This window comes from Mus musculus, chromosome 15 (genome assembly GCF_000001635.26).
Source record: "Mus musculus strain C57BL/6J chromosome 15, GRCm38.p6 C57BL/6J".
NCBI classification, from domain to species: Eukaryota; Metazoa; Chordata; class Mammalia; order Rodentia; family Muridae; genus Mus; species Mus musculus.
In genome coordinates, this window is record NC_000081.6 from 26,718,984 (window position 1) to 26,733,354 (window position 14,371).

The 14,371-nt window shown below is 41.9% G+C and overlaps 1 protein-coding gene and 1 pseudogene across 1 annotated transcript in view; both read right to left on the bottom strand.

Annotated features, from left to right (window-relative positions):
• Positions 1–14,371, bottom strand: part of Fbxl7 (F-box and leucine-rich repeat protein 7) — a 355,111-nt gene that overhangs the window by 178,530 nt on the left and 162,210 nt on the right. The window lies entirely within an intron of this gene.
• Positions 9,304–10,733, bottom strand: Gm6330 (predicted gene 6330; annotated as a pseudogene).

The window sequence follows — 14,371 nt, forward strand, 5'->3', positions numbered from 1 at the left end:
TATTTGAAATATTAGTGCACCTTTTTAGTGAGCTATATTTATAAAGAACACAGGACACTTAAAGAAGCTGTGTCTTCTTAGACTATTTTCGTCTGGGCATCCCCATGACCACATGTCTGTGGCAGGAAAGAACAAAGGGAGTCTGTGGCCTGCACCCTTTTCCTGGCTGAAGGGATCTGGACATAGGGTACACTTCTAGAGTTTATACTAGTGCTTTAAAAAAATGTTCCATGTTCTCCTAGCTATGTTAAGAGTAAGACAAAAGGATAGGCTGGAATATAGACCAATGGTAAAGACTGTATTCAGCATATTTAAAGCTCTGTGCTCAATTCTCAGCCCCAGGAGGAAGGAGAAAAAGGGAGAGTGTTTCACCATGATTGCATGTAGCACCTGCAAGAAGAGCCATGATCGCTGACATCACATAAGGACCCTCGGGACATCTAACTTTGAAGCAGATGGTTAGGTATGTCAAGTCTTGGCCACGTATCCATTTTCATGGCTGAGAGTACAAGTCTGTCTTTAGAAAAAAAGGATGAGAGAGTTAACTGTTACTTCTGTGCAAGAGCAGGCTTACGAGCCCTGTGGTATTTAGAAGAAAGAGACTGAGAAGGAATGAGAGTATTACAAGGATGACTTACAGCCTTTGCATGTCTCTAAAGTAGAGAGAATGGATTCCCAATGTGCTTAGACAGGGTCAGTCCTTACATCTCAAAAAAGTCTAGTAACAAGAGTTTACACCTAGTGTTATTAGCACCACCTAAAGTAATTTAAATGCAATAATTGTACACTTCAATGGAAGAGAATCCACTATTATCCATGCTTCACACGGGAGAAAACGGAGGCCCATATATGTTAAGAAGTTATATGGTATTTGAAGAGGGCACTTTGGGGGAGGAAGTTAAGATGGGATTAGGAAGATAGTTCTGCTCAGGATGGCATTAGTGGCTTCATATGAAGACGAAGAAAGGCCAGAGCTATTGATGCTTTCTCTGCCACTCTATTTCCTCTGCTGGGGCACACTGCTGTAAACTGTTTACCACATGCCAGCGCCCCATGACATTTAATTCCCAGTCTATAAACAATGAGTCAAAAATATCTATCCTATTTTTTAAATTCTTAATAATTCATTCTTTTTTCCAATTCATTTATTTTTTAATTCACTTTACCTCCCCTGGTAACTGACTCCCACTCCCAGTCTTTCCCCCACAGAGTTCCTACCCATCTCCCCTTCCCTTCTCTTCTGAGAGGGAGGAGACCTCCTAGGTATCCCCTCACCCTGGCACATCAAGTCTATGGGGGGCATATCCATTCAATCCAGCACATGGATTACTGTCACTTCATCTGATTTTCTCCACACGATATAAAGAAAATGATTTTCATAGTAAAATCATTTCATTTCTTACAGACTAAGAGTTGTATAAGATTTTTTAAATGTTTAAGAATATTGAATAAATTGTGGTTATTTTAGGATGAATTAAAACCCAGTTTGTTTTTGTTTTAGTTTTATATATTTGTTAATTCTCCTTTTAAAAAAAAAGACTGATAGAATTCACTATGTATAGCAGTTGGAGGAATTAATTCTCATAATGTAACTTGTATGCTTGCAGTATGTATAAATAATGCAGAAGACTTATTCTAGTGTGCAGACATTCGGTGTATGTTGATTCAACACTTATCATATAATTAAAAACATCTACTCTTAATGAATTGTAAAGTCTGCACTTCTGGGAAATGGCAACAAAACAAGCTAAGAAAAACTCCAGGAACCTAAGCCAAATCGAATCTAGCATCTACCTTATATGAGCATTTACCAGAAACCTAAACTGAACATTGTGTCTGGAGTTCCAGTTTACAACTTCATTTGGGGACACAAGCGACATTGATCTGTATCTTTCCTTAGGTTGGCCTTGACTTCCCAGGCTTCCCTCGTCTATGAACTTCATCCCAGATGATAATATAATGTTAAGGGATTCCTTAGATGTTACTATATGATTCTAGGAGAACTGGCCAAAGAAACATGCATCCATAATCTTCAGAGTCAAGGATAAATAATAACAGAGTCTCCAAGACCTCATCCTGGCTTGCAGCAGCCTTTAGAACATAAGAATACTTCAAAGAAGAAAGCAGGTGGGGGAGGCAACTATCACAGAGAACATAGCCTTGGGTCACCCCGGTTTGAAGCAACCTCCACATGAGTAGGAAAGGCTGCAGATAAGCCTTCTCCTCCATCGCCATACCTCACAGAAGAAGAGGCAAATGGAGACGAGCAGACAGCCACCACTTGAGGAAAGGCCTTGCAGAAGCAGCAAGGATGAGATATTTAGAGTCTTGGTGGTAAAGGGCACACTGTAGAAAATATTCTACCTACATGAGCAGTTTCATCAAGTTAGGTATGATGATCCCTGCATGGGCAAACAATTGCTGTATCATGACTTAAAGGAAGGGCAACAGGAGACCTGCCCAAGAAGGATGGTGCACATACAGCGGCTCCACACTGATGGCAGGAGTGACCAACAGTGACAGGATGAGGGGATGCTACCAGTTCAAGAAGGAAAGTTATGGAGGTCGTGCCTCCCATGGGAATTGTTCTACTTTTGAAAACAAGCCTTAAGTCTTGTAAATCCTCAGTATGTGTAAGAGCTTCATTCTGGAAGCTCTTGATTGCCAAATCAGTAGCTGTTCAAGTTGCTCATATAAAATGATATAGTATGGATTGTAGGAGTAAATATTGTCAAAATTCTCTCTATAAGTAGCCTATAGCATATATTTGTGAACATATATATAATGAAACTACTTAGTATAAATGTGAAGTAAATACGATCAAAGTTTCATTTATAAATACATATATTTATCAAATTCCCAATGAAATAATTTAATATGAATAATCTGTAGTAATAAAATGCCACAGTATTTGCATATAACCTCCTACACTACTGTTCTATAAACTTTGTTGTTGTTCCTTTGTTTGGTTGGGGTTTTGTTTTGTTTTGTTTTGTTTTGTTTTTCTAGAAAAGGTTTCTCTGTGTAGTTCTCCTGCCTTTGTAGACTAGGTTGGCACTGAACTCAGGAATCTGCCTGTCTGCCTCTGCCCATGCCCATGCCCGTGCCAGTGCCCGTGCCCCTGCCCCTGCCCCTGCCCCTGCCCCTGCCCCTGCCCCTGCCCCTGCCCCTGCCCCTGCCTCTGCCTCTGCCTCCTTTGGCTCCTCTCATTCTCTCTCTTTCTGCCTCTCTGCCTCTCTACCTGCCTTCTGCCTCTGCCTCTGTCTCTGCCTTTTCTTCTGTCTTGCCTCCCAAGTGCTTGGATTAAAGGTACGGTGCACACAGAGCATATGCAAACATTTTAGTATTGGTTAGATTGGAGCTCAGTTATGGGTCCCATGAATATAGACAAAATATATATATATATATATATATATATATATATATATTAACAGAAAAGAGAGTTCTCTACTAATCCTGAGAGGACCACAGCCTCAGACAGTAACAGTCCATTCACAGCACCCTCTACCCTTTCCCCTTTGTGTCCCAACCCTAGTCATGTAGCAGTTTCAGTGAGAAGCCGCTACTGCTCACCTTTGAAAGAACCCAGGTCATGTCCCTCAGCCTGCCCTACCTCCTCTGCTTCCATGAAGCTCAGGAGCAAATTCTGAAGAGCAATGTATATTTGTTTTAATCACTGAGCAAAGGGACAGTGCCCTAGCTATGTACCATTATTTATTTTAATTGAGTTGAGTTTTGGTTACACCCACAAAGCTGATTATTTAAAGTAATTATATAGCTTTGAAAGTTGGAAAGAAAAAGGTTCTTTTTTAATGTGAAAGAATACCTCACCACTTAGCTCATCTGTGTGTGTGTGTGTGTGTGTGTGTGTGTGTGTGTGTGTGTGTGTGTGTAAAATAATTTCCTACATCACAAGAACACTGAACAGAGTAGAAACAAGACTAGATTTCAGCATGAGAGCTCATGCATAGCAGGGAGCACAGAGCTCCAGTTCCTAAGGAGATATGGTATTATGTGCAGGCAATATTTTACATTGACTTATTTATGTTGTGCATGTGTATCTGCACATGATAGTGCCTGGTACAATGTGGATATCAGAAGACCATGTGCTGGTTTTCTCCTTCCACCATGTGCATCTGATGGATCAAACTCAAGTCAGCAGGCTTGGTGGCAACTTCTTTACCCACTGACAGTTTTCCTGCCTCTGGGGGTGGGGTTGATTGTCATGGGATGAGAGTAACATCTGAGATTGAAGGATGTGGATATTCACAAAAGTCCTATAATGCAGAGGTTAGCTGCCTTCCATAGGAAGCAAGCAGAACAAAATGTCAGTTATTCCAGGGTGGATAAAGACTGACTTAGATATAGCACCAAGTCTAAGACTAGTTAAGCACTTGTACTCTTAGACATGTTCTCCTCTCTTCAAAACAGGGAAAAAGTATTGTTCTGAACAATCACAATACATATGAATTTACAGCTGTGTCATATGTGTGTTTACTTAGAGTGGGCTAGGCATTACGGTTTTTTGTTTGTTTGTTTGTTTGTTTGTTTACCTATGATCACACTACAACTAGCTTATAAAATAGTATAAAGATATTTCAATGATGGGAAAGTGAGACACAGAATTTCTTTCTTTTCCCAAGCTAATAAGAATTCAGAGCCTGAAAGCTATAGTATACTACAGTACAGGAAGTGCCCACTGTCAGGGTTCCTGTTGTTACTATTGCTCTGAGACACTTCTAAAAATACAGTGAAGAAAGAAATTCCAGAATCTATACCAAGATCTTGTTGTATGATCAAGAGAATCAGAAATCATTCATCCATCCATGTAAACATATATGTGTGTATGTTGCATTTTCCTGTTAGGTTAAAAATGGCCTTATGGATTTTTTTTCCATTTTTTATTAGGTATTTAGCTCATTTACAGTTCCAATGCTATACCAAAAGTCCCCCATACCCACCCACCCCCACTCCCCTACCCACCCACTCCCCCTTTTGGCTACTAGCAAGATTTTATTGAAAGGACCCAGATGTAGCTGTCTCTTGTGAGACTATGCCGGGGCCCTAGCAAACACAGAAGTGGATGCTCACAGTCAGCTAATGGATGGATCACAGGGCTCCCAATGGAGGAGCTAGAGAAAGTAGCCAAGGAGCTAAAAGGATCTGCAACCCTATAGGTGGAACAACATTATGAACTAACCAGTACCCCGGAGCTCTTGACTCTAGCTGCATATGTATCAAAAGATGGCCTAGTCGGCCATCACTGGAAATAGAGGCCCATTGGACACGCAAACTTTATATGCCCCAGTACAGGGGAACGCCAGGGCCAAAAAGGGGGAGTGGGTGGGTAGGGGATTTTTTATAATCAGTGCTGATTGCAAAAATAATTTAAAAATATTGATGTAAAGAAAAGAAGTGATACTAATAACAGAAAATGGGCATGGAAAGACTGAAGAAGAATGGAGAAAAGGGTGGGAACAAAGAGAAAGCAAAGTCCCTGATATCCCTATTGTATATGACAGTATAGCAAGCAGCTATTGGTACCATGTGGTCCATCAGAGTTCCCACCTACTGCTGTTGGGAGAGGGCCGTGGTCACGTTCTCTACATAGCCTTTCTAGAGCTAGGAAATGGATGATGAAGTCTGATCCACTGGCACTGTCCTTTTGGAAGCAGGGGATACAGAACTTCTTCCTTTCTGAGAAATTTCCTACTAAAAATTCCAGAACATCCCTTTCAGAGCCTCTGTTGGAGTGGTTTCCCAGAGCATTGCCAGGACCATGACTGTTTTACCCAGCAAAATACTCATGCAACCAGAAGTCACATCTTCAGTGGGAGTTCACCTGAGTCCTATCTGGAGGAATGATGTCAGAAGAGAAAACTAAGCAAGTTGTGCTCAAGCTAGTGGCAAAAAACATTGTTCTTTGGCACAAGACCCATTGCCACGTTTCTTCAAGCAAAACATTTATAAGTAGATGCTGCCTAATTGATCTGGGGAGTGACTGGCTACCAAGAAGGCATAGAGCATGGAAAAAAAATATGGTCCTACTTTTCCTGGTGGCAAGGTAGGAGCAGAGCTCACAACTCTGACAGAATAAAATGCTTAGAGCATGACTTGTGGTCTCAGACATAAATGAGAGAGGTCATTTCCCAACCCCAAAAACATTTCTGGCTCTCACTAAGCAAGCTTCAGTCTTTCACAGTAGAAATTGAGATTGTAATGCCCAGCCTTCAGGGCTAAGGATGAGTCACTGCATCTACATCACAGCCCGGCAGACTCTGATCTTTGATCTCTAATTCCCACTCCTAATGGAACAGAACACTCCTATATAGCAAAACTGTGGCCATATTTTAATCTACTGTCATGATTTTTAAAAGAAAACAAAATTCTTAACTACATTTAAGAATAAACTTACTTAGGAAAAGCAGTAAAATACTGTGGATGTAAATCTCCTACTAAGCCACAGACACTAAGCTGCAAGGTTTGTGCTGGATACACCAGCCACAGGTGTAGATACAACTACGGGGATCAAAGCCACTGTGACATGAGAGTGAGAAAATCCTGGGGAAGTTCTTATTCTGGGCACCATCATCCTTACGTAGATGAGCATGAAGATAAGTAGAAATTGAATATATATTCAACCACACCAAGAAAATCCCCAATGTTTATACAGAAATGGGAATTAGAATATAAACTCAAATAACTGTATCACTGACCTATTTTCTAATTATCACTGCTATCTAGTGAACTCCACTGTCATGGAGCAGCAAGGACGTCTTCACTGTGCAATCGTCTTGTATGCACCTCCATTCACCATCCACTGAATTCCAGTCAGTGTGATAATTAAAGGCATGATTTATGAATTTGATCTAAGTACTCCCTGAGAGTGGTTCATGTCATGCCCAACATGGCTGCTAGGACTCCAGCACAAGTTGAAGCTCTGTGAAATGACCATCACCCAGCCCCTTCCGCACTATGGTAACTGCACTTAGAATTAGCACTAGTTGGTAAAATAGAATCCAACAAGAATGAGTATAATAAAGATAGGGTGTTATGAGAAGGAAAATTGGGGCATACCAAATAGAAGAGACCTAATATCCAGGATCCTAAGTCCAGAAGTCTTCCCCTGCTACTATAATTTAGATTCACAAAAACTCTCATCAGGATGCCAGGAGTTAAGTTCAAATGTCTGAAAGGAAAAACACAGCAGTTATACCCAGAGCTTTTGAGTTATGGCCAGTCATGTGGATTTCTAAAGAATCTCCTACTACAGGCTTTCCCTGTAAGGGGTTTTGTTACCACTGTACCACCAGTTCTAATGCAGGGTGACTCTGGACTGCAATTCCCTGTAACATTTTCAGTTATAATGTTTCCAATGGGAAAGGGATAATTTTTTTATATGGGCAAAGACAGTTTGGTATCCTAATTAATTTCGCAAACACGTAGGACTGAGAACCTGCGAGGCCTTTCACCAAGGACATGAGGACAAGTCAACTTGGAACAGTGGGGAAAGGCGAATCCCATATGACTGGTTCTAGGATTACGTTGACTCAAATACACTGTCATCATTTCATTCTCAGGGCAAGTGTCTGACAATCTCAGTGACATGTTTGTGTCCTCAGTATTGGTCACTATGTATTTTTGCCTAGTGCTCCAATCCACTGACACTTTTAAGTAGGTCACCACTTTGAGTGCTTCTTCCTCCTTCAAAGTTCTCTGTCAAGCACCACCACACTCTGAAGCTATTAAAAGTGAGCCAGGAGAAGGGGCCCAGTCCAAAAACATCAATTTCACCTTCTAAGTTACATTGAAAATTATATGAATTGAGGATTTTCTGCCCTAATTCTGAATGCTTAAGTCTTGGATAAAATTCAGTTGTAAAAATAATATCCCCAGAGATCAATATATTTTGTTCGTTGCTGTACAGACAAATTCAGTGAGGAGAAAGAACAGAGAAGAAACAAAGTCCTCAACTCCAAAACAGGGAAAAGTCATGGTTTATTGTTGTTTCTTTTTTAGCAAAATATGACTGTTGAAATCTAAGTTTGGGATGGGTAACATAAAAATAAATAACATTGTTCTTTAAGGTCTTGATAGGTCACTGTGATGAGGTGGTCCCACCTAGACACCAAGGGCAGAGCAACAAAGTTCTAAAGGAGTGAAGGTAAGGGGATGGAGGAGGGGCAGATGCAAGCTAATGCACCCAGAGAGCTAAGTGGATCCATTTCATCTGGAGCCAGTACTCAATACAGGCTAGGGTCCACAAGGTCCATAGGCTCTTCATAAACATATTCCTCAGAAACTGAAGCAGTCAATCACCAAGTTCTGGGAGCTACAGCAACAGAGCTGTTGTTAAAACCATCTTTGTCCCTATGCTGTAGGCATGTGGGTTTGCTCTGTTTTCATCTGACCAAGCTTAGATTGGTAACTGCAGAGTTGACACTATTACATTATGATATTATTGCATCATGCTCAGACTTTCAAGGTGCAATGTGGTGTGTATCCATACTAATAAAAGTCTGTATGCTGAGGATTCAGGCTTATTGCTAAGCCCCCAAACAGGGTCTCTCATTAAATTCAAGTAATAATAATGTCAGACACGTTACCAATGAAGACTCAAAGTTAGAGAGCTGTTATGCAAAGTAACCAGACAATACTGTACATTTACTAAAAGGCTATGGTCAAATTCAAACCTAGATCTGCCTGAAGTTTTCTCTACAACCTCTAATTCAGCTTTTAATGTGGCTGAATTGAGGATATAGCTGGAATATTCTCTTACATATCTCCCTTCCTCCTCCCATTCCAATCAGATATCTGCATTATACAGGTGCCTTTCATTTAGTCTTAAAATGCCTTTCAGGGAAAGAGCTTTCCTCTGTGTACTTTGGATTTCAGGCCATTTTTTTTTCTCCCTCCTATACTCTAGAGACTATCTTCATTTATATACGTTGTATACATTTCTTACAGTTTACACATGCAATAACATAATCAAAGATAGCTTCCTGGCTGATAGACACACAAGAACTGAAACAATCAGAGAAGCAGGGTAAGATGCCCTCAATGCGCAATACTGTCTTGGTTAGGATACTTCGATTGCTGCAATAAAACGTGTTTACCAAGAGCAACTTGGGAAGGAAAGGGTTTATTTTAGTTTACAGGTCCACATCACAGCTCTTCATTGAGTTCAGAGGAGGAATTCAAGGAAGAACCAGGGGACAGGATTTGATGTCGAGACCATGAAGTAGTGCTGCTTACTGGCTTGCTCTCTATGGCTTACTCAGCCTCCTTTCTTTCTTTTTTTTTTTAAACCCAAGAGAATTTTATTTAAGTAGTATGTGACAAATAACTAAGAAAACTATTTCTTTACACTGCTCTTGTACTCCTTTCACTGTGTACGTTCTCATAACTTTGTTTGTTCTTAGCTCTGGGCCCTGCAGAAACACCATGGTGGATGGAGGCATAGCTTTGTTCTGCCCTCGACAGGTCAGAAGTTGTTGATCTTATGTAGCAGGGTTTGGCGCCGCTCCTCAGGGCTAATGTTCTTGGTGATAGACTTTAAGAAGTGCTGCTCGTCTACCTTCTGGAGCAAGGAGCTGACCGAAGGGTTGCTTTTGCTTAGAGTCTCGTAGCAGTAAGGATTTCCAAGGCCAGCACATAGAGGGGTTCACAGACCTCCTGAGGGAGCATGGCCATGATATGCAGAACATGAAAGAACATCTGGGTATAGACAAACAGGGTTTCCTGAGTAAGATCCCCTTCTTGTCCTTGGGCCCAGGGACCCACTGACTGCATCAACCTGACTGCATCCAGGACACTGGTCAGACTGTTACAGAGGAGTGTGACCACATGGCTCCAACTGTCCAAAGGAAGCCAGTTACAACAGCTCTGGCTGCAGAGAAACTGGAACACTCTCAAAGAAAGAACAGAGAGCTGAAGCAAAAGGCTTCAGGTTGAGCAGGGGAACAAACTGAATATACTCTAGACTGTAAGGGACATGAAGAAGCTCTTTCTCCAATAGCTTCCTGGTCAGCTGCTGAAGGTACTGCCATTCCTGGGGGCTACACCAAGGCATGACTTGTACCAGGGCCACCAGAAAGCCCTTGCTAAACAGTCTGACCTCCTCGGGATTGCCCACATCCATCAGCAGAAGGGAAAGCATCTGGTCAGAGATACTGCTGGAGACTGAACAGCACTCCATCCAGGCGAGAAGGCCCGTGCCAGGCCCATACCCTTCGTGGACCTGTGAGGTCCACTGGGCCTCAGAGAGTTTACAGATCTCAAAAAGGGTAGCTGGCACCTCACACTTGAAGTGGCCTTCAAAGAAGTTCTTCAGTCTCAGGCCCACAGTCCAATCTAGCTGGTCTAATTTGCGGTGGAGCCAGGACAGGGACTTGGCCCAGGTGTCTGGGGAGAAGGTTTCTGTGTTGGCTAGCACGATCTCACAGAGGAGTTCCAGAATGTGGGTCACAAGATCCTTGCTGTCCAGCGTGAGGTAGCGCTTCTCCCGGGGGAGCTGCCAGAACTTGCTGAAGCTGTCCAGGAGCTGGCACAAGCTGAAGAGCAGAGGGAATGGGGAGCAGCTCTGCAGCCAATACTCTTCCAGGCCTGCATTGGCTTCGAGGGTCTGGATGAAGAGCTTCAGACTCAGGCCTACCTCCTCCATGTCCAACATCAAGAAAGGCAGGACAGACTCCTTGAGCACCTCATCTGGCTCCAGAAGAGCAGCCACAGGATCGGCCTCCTTTCTTATACCATCTATGACTATCTGTCCAGGGTGGTACCACTGCCTATAGGGTGGTCCCTCCAATATCAATCACTGATCAAGAAAATTTACTACAGGCTTACTTCCAGGCTAATCTGGTAGAGGCATTTGCTCAGGCTGCTCCTGTGACGTTCCAGGCAGCACATTGAAAGCAAAAGGAAGTAAGTATGCTCGCACAGTCAGTTTTAAATGCAGGCACTATTGGATTGCTGTGAACCTAACACGTGGCAGAATGTGAGACCTGGGAAGGGGCTAAAGCTAGGGAGCATTCTCGATTGCTACTATTTGAACATGTTCTCCAATGTTCTGTGTTGGCAGTGATGTCACTTAGCTGGGGGCTCTTTAAGGACATCTACCTAGTTAGTGGTGTAGCACTGAGGGCCTTCTCCTACGAGATCCAGGTTAGTTTTCTGCAGAGGGTAGATAGCAAGGAGCACTCCTCGGATCTTCCCTTGACTCTAGCTTATTATGTAAGCGTGTCCTCTCCCAGACGAAGCTCTCTGCCTCTCCATGATATGTGAGAAGATCTAGACTAATCTCTTGCCGATGCCATGCTCAGAACTGAGCTGAAGAATCTTCTCTTTATCAACCGCTCCATCTCTTGGCATTCTGTTACACTAATAGGAAATATACTAACGCAGTGTATCAGGTTAAGTTTCTCCAGCTTTTCTCAGCTCCTATGTTTCTTAAGAGCAGGCACCTAGGTTTATTTGTGCATGTACCACTATAATTTTGCAAAATGGTTTATGAGGACGCTGCAAAAGAAAGCTGGATGTGAGCACATGATTGACAGAAGTGGTGAATGGGTGGGCAGGTGGTGTGGGCTGCCAGGGCATGTTTGCCATTATATCTCACAATATGTTGAACATTATCTAAACAATAATCGCACTCGAAACTTAACAGGCTTTTATAATCTGAAGTTTCATTGTCTAAGAGCCTTTGGCAGACATTACCATTTCTCCCTTTCCATATACAAAGACTAGAGCTTAAGAAGGTTAAAGGGAGACAAATATATTTGAAAGTTGATAGGAAAAAAAAAAGATTATAACTTCTGATCTTTGAAGTGGAAAAAAATTCAGTAAATTAGAGCATTTCAGAAAAATTGTTTGCTGAACAGTTTATGGTAAAATTTGGAGGACAGAGGAGATGAGTCATCAGGCCCAGCCTCAATCTCCTACACTTACCATCTGCTCCCCTTCTCGGGAACAGGTGTACCCCAAGGGGCTGTGTGACAATATGGCAGCCTTTTCAGATATCCTCTAAAGAGGATTTCAGATGTGAAACAAACACCCACCCCTGACCCCACTTACACACTAAGACTTCCCCCCTTCGCTATAATCTGCCCTCAAACATGGTTTACATTTTAAAGCACAACTGATAAGAGCTGAGTCAACTAGAGTATACTGGGAGGCCTCATTCAGCAATCCTTTTTGAGACTTGTCTACAGGAAACACAAGTCAGACCTCCACAGAGTGGAGAAGTTCCCTGAAGGTGACCTTGGTTGCTGCTCTATGCTGACAAAGCCCAGCCTCTCTCCTACATGACATTCCAAAAACAAGGTCACAGAACCTAGAAGTGCCTCGGTACAGTCACATCATGGCATCCTGCAGACACTAAGCTGATTCGTTAAAAACAACAGTAAATGATTCAGTGAGTAGAGGGTTTCAAAAACAAGAAAAGTTGAGTTTCAGGTTGCCAGAGACTATGCCCAGTCACCCCTGCACCACTAGGGTAACTGAGTAATTGTGCACTTGAAGCAAACATTACATGAATATGCAACACCCCTTTTGCCCTCCTCTCCATCATAAATTAAGTAGCACTGCTTCTTGGCTTTTGGAAGCACTACAGGAGCAATAATAAGCGTTACAGTCTATTTGTTATGACTAAACAGTGTCTGAAGCTCTAGATGCACATAATGAAACCAAGTGAGCCTCTATGCTCACACGTGTTTTCAACACGTAGGGAACCTCGGACAGAAACATGTTTCTCCAGTGTCTAAAAGCATGGAATAGGAGATAATGTCTACCAACTGAGCTTTAACCATGGTAAAGCATGCAACAGTAGCTCTCCTCCGACCCAGTACCCTTTCAGAGCTCTCAGAGATATGTTTTGGGTCATCAGTTACTTACTGATGAAGAGGATTGTACTTTTGCAGCTGCACATAAGCATTTAGATCAATGTGTTATAAAAAGAAGACATTGGTAAGTCATGAAAACATAATGTTAAAGCAGTACATCGCTTCTATGATGATACTGAATACTGACATATCATTCCTTTTATGGCAAGGTCAGAGTTGAGAAGATGGCTCAGTGGATCGAGGGCTTACTGTGCAAATGTGAAAAACCAAGATCAGATCCCTAGCACCCAAGTCAACACCTGGTGATCATATCAGCTGCAGGCCATCTGAGGACTTAAGATGTATAAACACAAGAGGCCCAGAACAAGGTTATGCTCTGACAGACCAGAATGGGAGCTCTCAGGTGAGAGACCCTGAGTCAGTAAACAAAAAGGACAATTTACAAATGCACACAAGTATGCATACATGCAGGTGCATGCCACACAAATACATACATGCAAAAATAAGTAAGCAAAGGTCAAAGAAAGATGGCCTAGGAGGTGAAAGTAGCATGACCCCTGTTGCATGAATACCCATGTTGTATGACCACCCAACCTGTATGCTTTCATATATTTCCCAGTTTTCCTTGATGTTTAGTTTAAGTAAGTCCATGTTATTGTAGCCTAGCCAATAGAATGTGGGCAGAGGTGGCAAATACCACCTCACATCTGGCAATCATTCCCATGCAAGGCCTCCGACATCACTCTAACATCTGGCAATTCTGCTGACAGTATGTTGCTCATTACAAACAGGCTGGATTCCCAAAAGCATCAGTGTCACAGTGAACTATGTAGCCCCATGGCCTCATCTGCCTCCAGAGCATACCAGTTTACGATAGCATCAATCAGCAAAGCTTCCTGCTGGGTGCCTGTGTGTGTTTCAGGTGGTGGTGGTCTCAACAGCATCCTCTGATTAGGGCACAGACCTGTATCACCCAGATGATTGACTGACATGCTATAGTTTAGTTGATGTGGTCTAAGAGAGAACAAGCCAGGAAATTCTTATCACCCAAGAAAATTAATCTACCCATTATCCAAATGATAAATAAATAAATCCCTTTTGCTCATGTTCTCTCTAAATGTTCAGTCTTTTTAAGACGAAGGAAAATGTAAAATCAACATTAACCCTCTTTTCTGTAGAGTTTAATTCTAATCATGAGATAAATAATTATATTTAGTGCAGATTTCAGTGATCATAGTGAGCTTTACTGATCATAAAGCTCATAGTTTTATTACAGAAAATAGAAAAAACATAAAATAAGAATAAAACATCAAAAATAGGCATTTTCACAATTCTTTTTTTAACTATGATTCATAGTTTTATATAAAATATTCTAGTCACACTGTGAGTATATATAAACAACATTTAATTATACAAAATTTACAAATGCTTCTTTTGTGATGTCACTTTCAAGGCCACATATGGATTTGCACTGCTTTCCCTTCAATGTGTCCATTGATAAACATTGATGCAGATTGGGGTAGGGGACTTGC